The following is a 16,081-nucleotide window of genomic DNA, read 5'->3' as shown; positions in this document are numbered from 1 at the left end:
ATATAGATAAAAAATGTCTTACTTCTGCAGAGGTGAAGTTTGATCTTATCAACAGGATTTGAATCAGAGTTTCTGTTCAGGCTGTTTTCTATCCTTTAGGATGGTTCTGACTTCACAGAAGCCACTCTGTTTTCAGAAACTGTTGGTACAGTCATTTTCATCTTCTTCCCTTTCTAGGGGGAAAAAAAAATCTTATTTTTCTTTAAGGCATTTCAGACAGAAAAAAAATGAAGTCTGAGGGGAAAATCAAGAATCAGAATTGGATTTTATAGTGCTTTAAGAAATCCCACTATATTAAACCTGAGTAGCAATTACTTTGCAAACATATAAATACTTGCAGTGGAGATCAGCTTTATACACGTTCTGTGTAGAGCTGAGCCATTGCTTAAACATATCTAGAAGTTGTGGTGATATAAAGCTACAGAAGTTGCTTGTTCCTTTTCTTAGATCCTCATGATGAGGATTCCTTCCACAAACACCTGATTCCAAATCTATGTTCCTAGCTTCACTAGTCCCTTAAATCCTTGGCTGAATTACACTGTTCAGGAAAAAGTCACTTCTGCACAAACGAGGGAGAGTAGAAAAATGAGTAATATCCTCTTTGGGGTGCAGAACACCGTCTGCTGTGTTCGTGCTTTGAGAGAAAGCTGATTTTCCATCTGGTCCAAATTCCTCTCCACAGAGGTATTCCCACAGGCAGGAAAAAAGTTTCCTACATGTTTCAAAGCATCAAAAATTTTAGGTTCCTGATTAGCTGCCTTCTACTCCCTGCTCCATGAGACAAGGACACAACTATTCCTTTACAATTACAATATTAAATGATTCCTTTTCACCTATCTACACTTCTCAGTGTCAATGGGAAAAGATGTTCCTTTCCTACCACAGAAACAGCTGAATGAAGTTGTGGGGTCAGAAGCTACGGGGTTGTCTCTGTGAGAAACAAAGGCATGGAAAATATCACAGAAAGTTTGGCAGTCGCAGTCCCCACCTGAGCCACAGCAGTGGCAGAAGGTGTTCATACGAGCTGTAGTTTTCAATTGTGTATTGATCCTATAGCAGCATCTCAAGTTGAAACCTTTGTGTGGAAAACACTTCTGTGCCCCAGCCTAAGATCACACGGACCAGCAGCAAGCTCAGGACCCAGATCTCTACTCATTAACTCCCTCTGGCAGAGACAGGGCCTTTGTCTTGCTGTGACAATCTTGCTTGAATCTGAGGAAACTGATGCAGTCTTCACAAAGAGCCACACAGACCTCCTCCTGTTCCCTATATGCATGCTGACAGCTGAATGTGGTGCACAGATATCCTCAAATTCTGAAACCTGAAGTCCCTACCACGAGCTGATCCCTATTATTGGGCCAGATGGCCAGCTTTTCTCATCTACAATTCCCCTTGTTTTCTGACAGCTTTTAGTAGGTCAGGTGCCAGACAATATTTCTGCAATGTGTCAGGCCTGCCTTGACGACAGCAGTGTCCAGTAGAAGCCAAGCACCTACAGATCTGACCATTACATTCAGATGCCAAACTGGGAGTTGGGCTCCCTAGAAAACAAAAGGAGCTGTGCTTTAAAAACAATCAGCAGGACCTTAGTGGTAAGAGATCAGCTATTGTTTTTTGATTCTATTTTACTGGGTACTGAACTAAGAAACGAGGTATGTGGATGTGGCAGCTGGATGATACTTTCTCCATTTCATTTGAACTAACAGGATAAAACTATGCCACCAGTGAAAGAGGCTATGAACTGGATATATATTAATTACAATTATTTCCCCAATTTCCATATTGCTTCTCATGTATATTAATTTTCCTCTGCCATATAAACCTTAAGGGAGCCCATTCTCAACAGCTGCTGACTTTTACCTGGCAGCCTGCCTGCAGTGCAATGTTCTTCTGTGTTGCTACCAGTCAGTAAAGTAGATCAGATCAAGTGGGAATGGAAAGCAGCCTGGTGAAGAGAATTCTGCAAGATAATAGCTAAACAGATAGACTTAAGGTTTGTGAGGAGCTGTCTTTTAGAAGATGATGCAAAGGTTTATGTGGTTTTAAAATTAATTACGCAATCCATATCTGTTTGGAGTTACATTTTTCTTTTGTGCCAGAGGTAAAAAAAAGGGTATGTTAGGGAATTTGATAAAAGATGTCTAAAAACTGCTGTTTTTTCATGAAGGTCTACAAAATTTTAAATGTTTGCTGTAGTATAAAATGTAAGACTCTATTAAAAAAACAAAAACAAAACAACAAAAATTATCTTAAACAATATTGCTGCTAATAATGGTATCAGCTTTCTACCTTTTGCTGTCTGCTCTTAGAATCTCAGAGCTAAATGTGCATTGACTCATCAGAGATGATATAGATAATTTGCATTTAACTCCTTCTGTCATAGCCTTTTGCTAGAATAAAACTAGGGCCCCTGCATGCTGCAGGGCAAACTGCACACAAACACAAGAGGCAATTGCTGCCTTAGTGGATCCTCAGCTGAAGAATATAAAAGATAGGAGGGAATCTGTTTTTCTCATGTAGCATATCAGCCTGGTTTTCCTGTCATGAAAAATTGGCATTCTATAGTCTACAGAGGGCCTTGTCCACTCAGTCTTCCTGGTAGGGTGGCCTGGAACAGAACCTAATAAATTCACCCATCCCTGCTCTCCCTTATTCCTAATTCATCACCTTTGGTCAGCTCCTCATCCATCCCCAGGCACAGCTGGTCAGTGACACAGGGCATGACCCCCCACTCCTCATTTTCCCACCTCCCCTTCCTGAAGAGCCTGTGTCCTTCCATTCCAACACTGCAGTGTCACGAGCCATCCCACCACTTTGCCAGTAAGATCACAGCCCTGCAGGTGAGCGTAAGTCTCTAACTCCCCTTGTCCGTTGCCCATATCTTTGCGCAGAGGCAGTTGACTTGGGCTCTGATGAAGGCCAAGGACTGGCTGGAGGGCCTGGAATTCCTTTGTGCTGCCACTCAGGGGCTTTCCTGCTTACCTGCGATCCCATTCTGGGCATCTCTTGCAAGCTTGGCTTTAAACTGATAGGATTGGGATGGGTTCAGGTTCTCCTCCCCCAGCAACTTTAAATTAAAGCCCTCACCGACTTGGCAAGCCTGTTGCCAAAGATGCTCTTCCCCTCCCTGCTGGGGACCCCAGCAGACCTCAGCAGACTGGGTTTCTCAAAGCGAGTCCTACAGTCTAAGCTGAACCCCTGGCTGTGGCACCAGTCCTGTAACCATTTAATGATTTGCCAAATTCAACAGGTTGGCGTTTTCAAACCCCCTTCCCGTTGACTGGAAAGACTAGTGAAAAAACTACCTGTGCTCCAGAAGATGATTAAGAGACTGGAGCATTTCTCTTATGAGGAAAGGCTGAGCAGGAGCTGGGCCTGCTCAGTGTTGAGAAGAGATGGCTGAGAGGGGACCTCATCAATGTCTGTCAGTGTCTGCAGGGAGGGGTCAGAGGATGGACCAGGCTCTGCTCCGGGGTGCCCAGCAAGGGGACAAGAGGCAACAGGTAGAAACTGATGCCCAGAAGATCCATCAAAATCTAAGGAAGAACTTCTTGTAAGTGACAGTGCACTGGAACAGGTTTCCCGGAGAGACTGGAGAGTCGGCCTCACTGGAGATATTTCAGAACTGTCTGGACACAATCCTGTGCAATGTTCTCTGGGATGAGCCTGCAACAGTGAGTTTGGACTGGATGACCCACTGTGGGCCCTTCCAAAGTTACCTGCTCTGTGACTGTGCTAGGCCCTGTTCTCTCAGGAATTCATGTCTTATCAAGAGCAAACAGTACCAGCCTGAGTGGGGACTAGACAAAACTAAAACTGCTTACAGCTGCACTCCTGCATGAACACCAAACTGGGGTGACTACAAGTCAGTCACTGCAGGCTGTAGATACCTGTAGCCCCTGTGAGCCCAGGGAGCTCTCCTGTATAGCATGGTGGTGATCTCCCTGTGAGCAGGGACATAGCTCAAGGTTACTTCCTGAGGACCAGAGACCCCCTTACCTGGCATCTGATTTCTATAATGGGGTAAGAACATTTTGCATTAAGCCCAAAACTGTATTGTATGTTAGTGACATTTATATGTCCGGCTATAGCTTTAGAAGTGGAATACGCAGCAAAGTATAATCATTATTTAAATAATTGTTGAAATCATCAACTACATCATTGTTCAATTACCATTTAATTAGAGCTTTTTATTATTGTTAAATCATTGTTAAACTGTGATTAAATTATCATTCAATTACTGCTTAATCATTTATCATTTCATTATCATTAAATAATTGATTAATTACCATTTGACTATCATTTAATCATTAATAAAACCCTTTTATTATCCCCACAATGATGACTTCCCTTAAAAATTCACCTACAACAGTAGAGCTGTGGGTGTATAAACGGGGGAAAGGGGAAGACGAAATAGATGTGGTGATGGCTGCTAACACAAAAGATGTGGCACCTTTACTGTTGTTCATTTATGACTGTAAAGAATAAAGCACAGTAATAAGGAAATGCTTTGTGAGCAAAGGCCTTTGATAATAAGGCTGTAAGTTTCCACTTGGGACAGGTCCATGTAACAATCAAAATGCAAAACTGTACCAGGCAACAACCAGAATATTGACTCTAACCTTTGTCTGAAAGAAAAAATGTTTAGTCATATTGACAAAAAACATTCCTCTTTTAAGAGACACTCTCCGCTAAATGTTAATCTACTGACTTTTCCTCTGTATTCACCACCTATGCCTGATGAATACACAGTCTTCCTCCCCTCCCCCTGCAATGTATGAAACAAACTATTTATCCTGCATAAGGCTTGGTAAATGGGATACCCTGGTTCTCTGGGATACTGGTGATCTGCTTGAGTCCCAAGGGAGGAAGATGTGATAAATGCAGTAGCTGATAAATAATGTGTAGTATAATTAGTGTTGCCCTTGTTGGACAGACAAGCAAGCAGCAGATTTCCCATGTACAGGAGGGTGTTTATCCTGGCTTTTGTGCTTGCAATTGCTTGCTGAACCTGATGTACCTCTATGAAATGATTTTCTCAGTGACTGTATGAGAGCAAGCCAGCCTATGAATCTGCAGTGTACACGGGTATAGTTTCATGTTTTGCTGCACCATCAGCACCTGCAAATTTCCTAAACAGCCTTTGATTTTAAATATCAGTGACTTCCACCATCAGGTTTCTTAGGTGCTCCTCATTCCCATGAGGAGAGCTGCCAGGTAGCACAAGGTGACCCTTAAAGCACTGGGATTAATAGCAGTTACCTCAGTGGTGATGGTCAAAGAGGAGAGGGCGGTAGATAAGAAAAGCTGATCCCACCTCCACTCTCTGCCCTCTTTGCCAGGCAGGACACGCACATGGCACTTCAGTGTGCCCGTCTTCAGCCCCCTTGCCCAGGCTTTTGACCAGGGAAATTCTGGCCACGCTTCTACCTCGGCTGAGGGTTTGAGTGGCACCAAGCAGGGGGCAGGAGCCGGCTGGGTTTATTCCTCTTTCCTTAAGAGTTCTACCAACCTTCCCTAACGGAAGGGCCGTTTATTTAGGCCCAGCCAGGCTCTGACCACCAGCCCTCCTGCTCATCACCATGTACAGTCACATCCCCGGAGCAATCACAAACAGATCTCGATCACTGGACACTTTTCCCTGCCCTGCTGGCTCCGGTGCCGCAGCCACTGCAGCCCAGCCCCGCCGGTTCCCGCAGATCACGCCCTTCCCCACTGCTCATAAGCCGGAAACTTCGTGCCCCCCCCCCTTTCCCTGCTCCCCCCAGCCTCGGTGCGGCCGCCCCTTTACCCCTGAAAGCCAAACCCCCAGGACAGCCCGATCCTGCCGGGGAGATTTACCCGATCCGCAGGGCAGCCCCTTATCGCCGCTCCCGCCTCCCTCCAGCTCGCAGCTCCACTCTCGCCGCTATCTTGGCACTGGGCTTGTGTCTCACTGCTTTTCCGCGAATTTCTCTCCTCCCTCTCGCGCGGTGAGGGTGGGATTAAAGGCATCAAAGACCAAACATGTGACTCCGCCGGCACAGAGACGCTTAAAGGAGGGGAAGGGGAGATGGCCGCAGGGGGTTACCGAAAACCGGGGACGGGACTGGCCCAGTGAATGCAGGTTCAGGAGCAAAAGGCGAGTTGCCCGAGCCCCGGGAGGATGCCCGGTGTGGAGACGGCAGCGCAGCCGGAGCTGCTCATTCCTGCTCGGCGGTCCCCGAATGCTCCATCGCCATCGGCGGGACTCCCGCATGGACAGCGCAGTTCCCGCAGCCCGTCCCCAACGAGGAGTAATCTCTGCCAGGTGTCAACCTCTGTCCCCTCTGCCGAGTGTCCCCGCCGGCACCCGCATCGCCCTCCCCAGCCGGGACCTGGTAGATGCTCTGGACCTCCTGCCTCACTCTGGGGCGGGGAAGATCACCGGGACCCCACAAGCTCGAGTGGAAAGTCAATGTTACGAGTCACCGGCTGGTTCTTTATGTGCGTGTCAAGCGTCACAGGTGGAAACACGAAACTTTCACTGTCTCAGTCTGTAACTTCCTCATAGGTCAAGCGAGGAGGCTCGTTAGCTACACCAAAATTTGTGTCAGGCTGTTCAGGATTCAAACATTTTACCAAAATGATCCAAAACTGCCACTGACGTGTTTATTCCCCTCCCCACCCTGTCCTCCTCCTCTCCATGTTCCACTTCCCTGTTCTACACACACTTTTGAGCCCTGTGACCGTAATACCTAATTAACTACAGTCACCTGAAATATGCCTCACATAAAGTTTTTTGTCTTTCATTATAAAAACTCCGTAGTTTTGTGCCTGCAGCTCCAGAAAACGCAAGTCTAGGTATTTGGGCTCTGACCTCTTGTAGGTCTAAGAAAAATCTGTGGGGAAAAGAAAAAAAAAAAACAAAAACCAACCACCAAGAAAAAAGATCCCTTAGGTTGTTTCAGTAAAACACAATTCTAGCACAGCTAGAATTTTGCTAGTGCCCAGTTCTGTAATCAGAAGTTTCCAGCATGAGGTATGTTTTTAATTTTAGCATAGCAATTTCTATCATCCCTTCTAATAAGCATGATGAACAAAGGAACTCAGATGTCCATGACTGTGATCCTTATTTTTAGTACTGGCAAAAGCCATCTCACAGCTAAGACTTCTTGCAGAAACAATGTGGAAGAAGAGGGGGAAAAGCAGAGGAACAGTAATGCTCATAATAAACAACGCAATCGAGCATCACAGTTGGGTTCCTATAGTGACTTCCTAGGAAAAGGTCCCCCAGTTTACTTAGATGGATGTTGTTCTCTGAAAATAATGAGGCAAGACAGTAGAAGAAATCAGTTTCTCAGGTGATTTGCTTTCCAAAATCCTTCTTTGCTACCTCTGCCTCTTTTTCTGTTTTTAATGACAATGATTCATATTTTACCTTCCACTTAAATACTCTCATGCCTTCAAAAGTTGATGCATTGGAAAAACAACAAATCCTGAAACAGAACAGAGAAAGAAGGGTGTATGAAAGTACTAGGGGTGGGACAGAGACCATACATTCCTAAGAGGTCCATTACTATGTTCTTCCCAGGATTAGAGTTGCAGAATTTGTGAGGAAAAAAAATATTTTTTTCCACTTCTGTGTCAGTGAGCAAATGGGAAAGTGACTATTGAGCAACATCAGCAGAAACATGTCCCATTGCACCCAGTACTACATTTCAGATGGTGTTTCAGCCAGCAGAACAATTTGGGATAATAAATGAAAAAGAATGGGCCAGAGTGCCTCTTCTTTGGGAATAAACAGTTAAGTAACTGAAATTTTGTGTATTTTTTTGTGTGATTTCTGTACAGGCTTCCCTGCTCTCACTTTAATCACTTGCACACTCTTCAGGAAACACTTGACTTTCATCCTTAAACATTAGTTCTTTAAAACAGCTTCTGTTGGACCCAAAAGACTGAGTGGGAAGAGCCTCAAGTGATCTGAGGGCTGTGGCACAGAACAACAGTGGAAGCCTGTCATTCCTGACTACTCCATTCTTATCATGGTGCTGTCTCCTGCTGTGCATGAGCATAAGGGAGACAGATCTGGCTGAAAAAACAATCTTATTGTGGATTATTTCTTGGCCAAGTCACTTTATCTCATCAGCTCCCCACACCATATGACTATGTCAGCATAGCAGGGAGGGAAAGCAGAGATTAACATGTGGGGACAAGATTGCTTGTGCAGTAACCCAACTGCAACCTGAAATGCTCAGAAAAATAGTAACTTATGAAATTATTCAGCCTGTACAATAATAGGATAGGACTTAAAAACTATAACCAGAAAAAAATCATGTGGTGAGGATTTATCCAAGTAGTGAAGGTTCAGCCCAGCTGTTCAGATTTGAGTATTTTCTGTTGCCAAAGCACCTTTCCCCTTTGCTATCCACTCTGACAGCCTTGATGGCACTGAGCATTTCTGCAAGGGAATGGGGATAATATTTTGTTGTGCTTTGCCTGAGATCAAGTACAGCTCTTGCTTTTCATAAACAGGAGTGTGAGAGGCAAGACCAGCTAGGCAGGTGATATTTAGATACTTCCACAATGTGCAGGCACAGCAGAAATTCACGGTCTTGGGGGCTGCTGAACTGAGAAGCCTCGTTTCTTATGGAATTGAGATATTTGTGCCCTGTGCATCACTGTCAAAATATCCTTACTCCTGTCTCATGTTCCTTGCCCGCTCCTGATTCCTTAGCTTTCCTCCCACACAGTAGTTCTACTGCTTCATGTTTTCACTCCGAGGCCAGGGCATGAGGGTGTGCACACTCCAGCTGACTTTGAGCTGCATGTTCTGATTATCCAGCCAGCAAATCAAACAAAAGCTTCCTGTTCGGAGTGAGCTGAAGGCTCGCACCCAGAAGGATGGAGACGTTCATCTCTCTGCTCTGCAAGAGGCTGCATAAAGGACATGGCAGCAAACTCGTTTGAGACCTGCTTCCTTCAGCCAGTTGCAATGAAATTTGAGAAGAGTGTTCAACATTTATTAGGGGCAGGAAGGAATCTGTCAAAAGACAGAAAGAAGGAAAGAAAGAAGTAGAAAAAACCAAAACGTTTTGCAAGCCTGATCTCCTTAGGTAAAAATCCAAAGTGACTGCATTCTAGCAGGAGGAAGGAATAACGTGTTTAGCATAACTTGTTGTACCAGTATGCACATAACCTGTAAAGGCTGTGCCTCCTCCACAAACACTCTGAGAAGTTCTCTAGTGACAGTACTATTCCTTTATGTACACATACCAGATGATAAAAATTACTTGGTTATTCCTGTACTGTCAGCTGCACAATAGATATGTTGTTCTTGTAGGTATCTGCTGTTCATTTCAAAAGCTAAATTTTAAAATACTTTTCTTTCCTTACTAAGGTTTTATAGGAGGAAACCTCTCCCCTCCCAGTAAATCAATAAATATTTCCTGCTTATATTCTGTTTCTTTAAGAAGCAGCATACATTTCTAATGTGTGTTTTGAATAGAAATACAATACTGATGATAAATTACATAAAGTGGCTTTATCTTTTTTTCTTTCAGACTCAGTATTGGTCACTGGGGACAAAAAGTGTTCAAAGTCCTTTGCTGTTCACTGGAGACATTATGACCTTATATGTCAAGGCTATTGTATTTAACTTTAGACAACAGTAGTTAAAGGAAACACAGCTCCAGTGGGGATGGACTCATGCTGGCTTAGCTGTCTAGGGTAAGTTAATGTTCTCTAAAAAGGCTAAAATACTATGATCTCCTTTTCATCCTCGTCTGTGCATTTGGTTATTTCTTCAGGACTAAGCACTGTTCATGTGTTTCCCAGGCCTTCCCTCTATAGAGTCTCCTATATACAACTGCATCCAAGACTTTTCAGGAGTATTCTAATAACTAATTCATCTTGCAGATAAATTATTACTATTCCTGTAACCTTTTCTACCCACACTGCACACATCTGAAGATGACAGAAACACTTACTGTAGTCTAGTTCACTTTAGAGTGTACTGGGCACACACACAAAGCTTTTCTATGCTTCCTTTGCTTCTCTGATCAAATCATTAGGTAGGGCTAAAAATATACTAGTGTGAGCCAACATGGTGATGTGTTAAATGATGATGGAATTTCAGAAAGACTTAACTGTGATGACAGAGAAGTGGATGTATCTTGGTCAGTGTAGTTGCATATGCTCTGGGGATCCAACTTCCTTCCCATCTTGCTCCAACATCCTCACTCTTGCAGACTGCGGAGTATTTCAAAGAGAGGGACAAACATTGTCATTTAGACTCAGAGTCCAGTGGCTCTTCAAAATATCTCTTAAAATACATTGGCTCTCAGTTACTTGCTCTGTTCTGCAACATAGAAGACTGGTCTGGAACAGACTTTTTGCTAAAAAAAAGATACTGCTGCAAAAAAAGAAAATGGGGTGAAGAGGCAAACCAGAAAATTTCCAAGCTGAGAGTCAGAAGGAATTGACCCCAGAGACTGCAGGAATGCTTTTAGTTTTCCCTTTCAGAATGTAGTAAAATTATTTTGTATGGTCACTGGGCACATTTCACAAACAAATTCTCTGCCTGTGTGAGAGGCACAGAGAGTTAGTAATTTCTCTGCTCTCTTTCACTGCAAATTTTAGGTGAGCACTTCTGGAACTAAAGGTCTGATAACTGCATGAGAGAAATGGCCTGTCTAGCTGGAAAGTCTGAGTATCACTCATACAAGGTTATAACTACACAAAGACTCTCAGGAAAATTGTATCAAATTATGATTATTTTAAAACTACTTCAAATCCCTAAGGGGCAGCGCTATTTGAAATTTAAGAGGTTTTAATTCAGTTTAGCTAGTGTTTTATTAACCTTTTCTCATTCCACATAATGGTAGAACAGAGACTAAAATAGTTCACTCTTAGTTCATAGTTTTAATTCCTCCAGGTTACATTTTTTTGGAATGTCTATGTTTAGACAAGTCCTGGGAGGCCAACTAGGGGCACTGGCCTTACCTGAAGAAAGACATAAAAGTGTGTGACTAGTCCATGATCTAGAAGGATAACCTGCTATAATTACAAGAGCTACGCTGGCTAGTATAAAGATGCAAGTGATTTCTCTAGAATTTATTTTGCAAATTCTGTAATTTTCACTGCTGATGAGTAATTAATATTTTTAGACAAAGCTCATTTTCTTTCTCTGGTCTCATAATGCAACAGTAAAGAGCTTACCAGTGTACCAAGAAATTTCTGAAGAGTATCTCTATAAAATTTAAGTGGGTCTACTGCAATTAAATAACTACGGATAGCAGACATGGGCTCATTTTCAGGAAACTCCTCATAGCACTGTTTCTAGGACCAGTTCCACACAGAAATCCTCTGTGCACAGACAGTAAATTAGGATGTTATGGTGCTCAGAAAAAAAAAACCAAAAAAACCCAAAAACAAACAAACAAACAAACAAACAAACAAACACAAAAAGAAAGAAAACAGTAGAGCCTGGGCTCCATTTCCTGGATTTTTTATCTCTCACAATCATTATGGCAACTGGGCAGTGAGGCAGCAAGGCAGTCGCTCGTAATACTGTTGAGACTTCTCAGTCTGGGTTTCTCAGTGACTATATTTAATTCCTTCTTTTTTTTGGATTGCCTGCCAGGATGTTCTGGGTGTCAAGAGAGAGCACCTCCCTTCCCCTCTTTCTCTCCTCTCCTTCTTGTGTTTTAATTGAGCTGCTTCCAGGACTGCTTTGTGCCTCCAGGCTGTCTGGTTCTTCAGCACTTCCATTGTGTGTGGTGCAGCAAACAGCCTTTGGCTTTTTACAGGAGATCGTATTTATGACTTACTGACCTTACTTAAGGTACTGCTTTAACTGTATAGTTAGATCATGAGCAAAGCTTGTATTTGGAAAAAGTATGGGAGTGCCATCCCATTAACAAATGGGAAGGGGCAGTAGGTAAGGTTTGTTTTACAGACTTCATTTTTTCCATAAAATAAACCCACTTAGTCATCTTTTCAATTCATACCTATATTCTCCATTTAGCTTAAAGCATTAAGTATTTCTCTACAGGAGGAAGACAACTAGTGAAATAACATGACAAAAAAGTAAGTGAGAATTTCTGTGCAGAATATATAGGCAATTTAAACATGTCTGTCCAAACCAGTTCTGGTCAGGGGACAATGGAATTTCTTTCCTGCACCTGGGCAAAATATGATCTGCATCTCTCTTCCTAGATGTGTGTCATAAGCATCCTAGTATGGTACAGTAGGATGAACTGGTAAGCAATAATTAACTAATTTTAATTAAAAAAAAAAGGAGTGCAATTTCTTTCTACAGTAAAGCAAGAACTCAAAGTGCATTGGCTACAGTTTTATGTGTGCTCATTTTCTTTAGTCAGCCTGTCTCTCAAGAAAATTGTAACATCCTGAAATGATATAAACAGCAATTGTTGGCTAAATCAAGGATGTTGTAGAGTGACACATTTCTGCGTGACCTGATGTACCCATTGCATTGGATGGATATGATTAAATAAAGTACCCTGATGTTATTAAGTACAGTTCCACTGTTGTCCCTAATAAATATGTACCTAGCACAGCACCCCCGCCTTTCATTCCACAGGTCCTTGGGTCCATTTGTCCGACCTCTTTCCTTGTGTGTGCAACCTGCAATCTCCTTTTTAATCTGCCACTGACAGCATCTGGAGCCGATGGGCCAAAGCTCTTCTGGTCCCATCTTTAGGAGGAATTTGTGTTCTGGTAGTTCCTCAGCAGACTTCAGGCACATAAACTTTCTGGCAAAAGAGAGGATTTCTCTCTACCCACAGGGTACAGCCTTCTGCTAGCCACGATCTCGGGTTCACTAGCAGACTTCAGTGAGATCAGCTATCCACACTATCTCCCACGTGGCCTTTCCTCTTGGAAGCAGCACAGTTCTGCTGGATGAAAGATCACTTCAGGTACCATCCTGGGTCTGCCAGACTTCTAAATTTAACTGCATACCTGCAGGCACATCTGGGTAATATGCAAACAGTTCACAGCACTGTCTCAACATCCCGCTTTACTGAAGAGGGTGCGTCTCATGCCAGTGTTGGGCTTTCATAACAAACTTTAGCATATTCTGCTAGTCTGATAACGTGAGGAAGAGACAATATTTGAGTTTTTGAATGTCCTTTTGATTTGGAACAGAGATTTGGAATAGGTAAGGAGTGATGCCTAGTACAACCCTGGTCAAAAGGCTGTGCAAGTTTTGTTTACACAAGGAGAATCAATGTGAGTGTACTTCTGTGGTCACAGCCTGAGTACACTAACACTACAAGCTCAAAATTGTCTCATTTGTAGGCTGTTCCATACACAATTTTATTTACTCAGTTCATCTCTGGGTCTTTGGTGTTTTCCTCTGATTATGCTAAAAACAAGCACACTTTCATTCCAGGAAATACTCTGCATCCATCATTTGAATTCATAACTAGCTGTAATTTTGAATGACTGCTTAACTCTCTCTTATAGCAATTGCAAGTGAAGGACTCTGGTTGAACCTGCCAGTTTCAGGAAAAAAAGCAACGCTACCTGTCATATTCCTAGGATACTCCAAGTAATTGCAAATTGCTGCAGTTCCTCTTCACTGACATTAGATTGCTTTGCTCTCCTAGTTGCTCCACAGAAGTATCTCAAGTATTAATACAAGTATCATTAATCCCTCTCCTTCTCTCCTTAGCATTCATATTTTGCTTTGCTTATATTTTTTCCCTCATCTGCTGAGTTGTCTCTGCATAACAATTCACAAGGAAGTGACTGTTAATCTACAAACAGCACTAAGGGAAACAGCACATTCCTTGTACTGGAGGGGAACAAGGGTCTCAGTCTCGAGTTTGCAGGCTGTGTGGGAAACTACATGGGCACTCTGAAGCACAGCCATTTCTTTTATAGCGCTATGATCCAGCTGCTGCTAAAACTTTCCCTTTTAAGTCCCATTTTAGGGCAGTCTCAAACACTAAGGTATGTAATATGCAGTGTATAGAAGGGCAACTCAAAGATTAGTTTGAATGCTTATCTAAAGCATGGTGGGTGGTTAAGACAGATATGGGACAGAATGTACAAGAGTAAGAGTGCTTTGCAGGAAATGGGTTTTCTTTCCCTGTGGAGGAAATGCCAAGGTGCACAGAGATAAAAGACACAAGCATGAAATTAAATAAAAGGTTGTGGTCATCCCCATTTCAGTTACAGCTTTGCTGAGAGGACTAAATTTTCACGGGATCCACATCTCAGAGAAAAATACATAGAGAGGAGAAAAAACAAGTATAAAGCAAGGGAAGGGAAAACACAAGAACTGAAGGCTATGCTGACTCTAAGACTTAATTTGGAGTACATTTGATGCAACATAAAAGCTCTTTTGGTTTCTAACACTGTGGTGAAGAACTGGCTGAACTGAGAATCTATCACTTACCAACTACTTCTTACTCAGTCAAGGGCTCTCCAGCTGCAAGGAAATGCTGTTGGTGGGAAATGCATTAGCAAATGTTTTGTTGTTTGTTGTGGTTTTTATTTTTTAACTAGGGGAGGACTGAATTCAATCTCTTAAGAAATCCCCGAGGTACTCACCTTTCCAGTGCTGTTATGTCAGTTTTTTTTAATGACACAAGTTCTCTGCAAATACAGATTTCAACCAAGCTGGTCAACTTCCCTGTCCCAGCTGCTCTCACACTTGCTCACAAAGCTGCAGCAGCTCACTGGCTCACCAGGCTCGCCTTGACAGCTGCACGGGGGAAAACAAATTCACAAGGAAAGCTGTATTTTTCCTTCGTGAACTCAAATGTTTACTCAGCCTGAAGTCTTGTAGTGTAGTACTGGGCTAGTCTATGGCTCTTGGGCATGGCAGCCCATTATATTGTGATTTGCAGTAGGGGGACTGTACTTTTATTTTGGCATTTTCAGTGGACACAGCTGCTATGGAGCTGAACGAAAGCAAACCCTGCACTTAAACAAAAAACTTGTGCTGCTTTGAAGGTACAAACCTACTTTCAACTAATAAATAAATCATCAAATCACAGAGTGGTTTGGGCTGCAAGAGACCTTAAAGCTTTTCTAGTTCCAAACCCCTGCCACGGACAGCTCCCACTAGCCCAGGTTGCTCCAAGCTGTGTCCAACCTGGCCTTGGACACTTCCAGGGATGGGGCATCCTCAGCTTCTCTGAGCAATGCAAATAAAGCCAGAGCCCTGTCAGCCTGATGCTGTTTGCAGGTGTTTTCCTGGTTTTCTACAAAGATGTGCAGAGATGAAGATACTAAACCTAAACCATTAAAATTTCACTTTAGACTTACATTATCTACTAGCTCAATCTTAGCTGGAGCTGGGCCTGCGTGGTGCATGTACGTTTATGTATTTCACACAGATAGATTTTCACAGCTTCACAGAATCATTAAGTTGGGAAAGACCCCTGAGATTGACCCCTTTGACCCAACACCACATCAGCGAGACCATGGAACTGAGTGCCATGTTCAGTGTTTCCTTAAACACCTCCAGGGACAGTTACTCCACCACCTCCCTGGGCAGCCCATTCCAATGTCTAATCACCCTTTCTGTGAAGAAATTCCTACTAATGTCCAACTTAACCCTCCCCTGGCACAACTAGAGGCCGTTTCCTCTTATACGGTCGGTCACTTGTTACCTGGGAAAAGAGACCAAGCCCCACCTGGCTACACTCTCCCTTCAAGACGTTGTAGGGAGTAAGGTCTCCCCTGAGTCTCCTTTTCTCCAGACTGAGCCCCCGCAGCTCCCTCAGCTGCTCCTCACCAGACTTGTGCTCCAGACCCTTCTCCAGCTCTCTTTCCCTTCGCTAGACACGCTCCAGCACCTCAGTGTCCTTCCTGAATTGAGGAGACCAGAACTGGACTTAGCACTTGAACTGCGGCCTGGCCGGTGACCACTACAGAGGGGAGAATCGCTTTCCTAGTCCCGCTGGCTACGGTACTGCTGACAGAATGCTTCGCCAACATTCAGAAATTCACATAATACACTTTTAACGCACCTCGGGGAACACGGGGTGTCAGCGGGGCACACCCACGCGAGGGGCGGGGATGGGAGGTGGCCCTTCACACGAGCGGGGCGGCACCACCCGCTCCCGCCATCTTAGGTGCGGGT

At 43.5% G+C, this 16,081-nt stretch overlaps 1 protein-coding gene across 5 annotated transcripts in view; it reads right to left on the bottom strand.

Annotated features, from left to right (window-relative positions):
• PGAP4 (post-GPI attachment to proteins GalNAc transferase 4) overlaps positions 1-16,081 on the bottom strand; it is a 24,853-nt gene extending 8,772 nt beyond the window's left edge. The window contains exons 1-4 of one of the 5 annotated variants that reach the window (XM_064640850.1): positions 15,734-15,924; positions 14,542-14,695; positions 10,108-10,209; positions 7,400-7,457 (exon numbers count right to left, since the gene is read on the bottom strand). The gene's annotated coding sequence lies outside the window, so the exon portion shown is untranslated. Of the gene's footprint in view, positions 1-22; positions 174-5,317; positions 5,404-5,841; positions 5,950-7,399; positions 7,458-10,107; positions 10,210-14,541; positions 14,696-15,733; positions 15,925-15,968 lie in introns of those variants that run through there. The other 4 variants (XM_064640853.1, XM_064640851.1, XM_064640849.1 and 1 more) reach the window with 4 other exon arrangements.

Source organism: Pseudopipra pipra, chromosome Z (assembly GCF_036250125.1).
Source record: "Pseudopipra pipra isolate bDixPip1 chromosome Z, bDixPip1.hap1, whole genome shotgun sequence".
Taxonomy (NCBI): Eukaryota; Metazoa; Chordata; class Aves; order Passeriformes; family Pipridae; genus Pseudopipra; species Pseudopipra pipra.
Note: the sequence above shows the minus strand (reverse complement) of the source record. Positions and strands in the feature narration are given on the sequence as shown.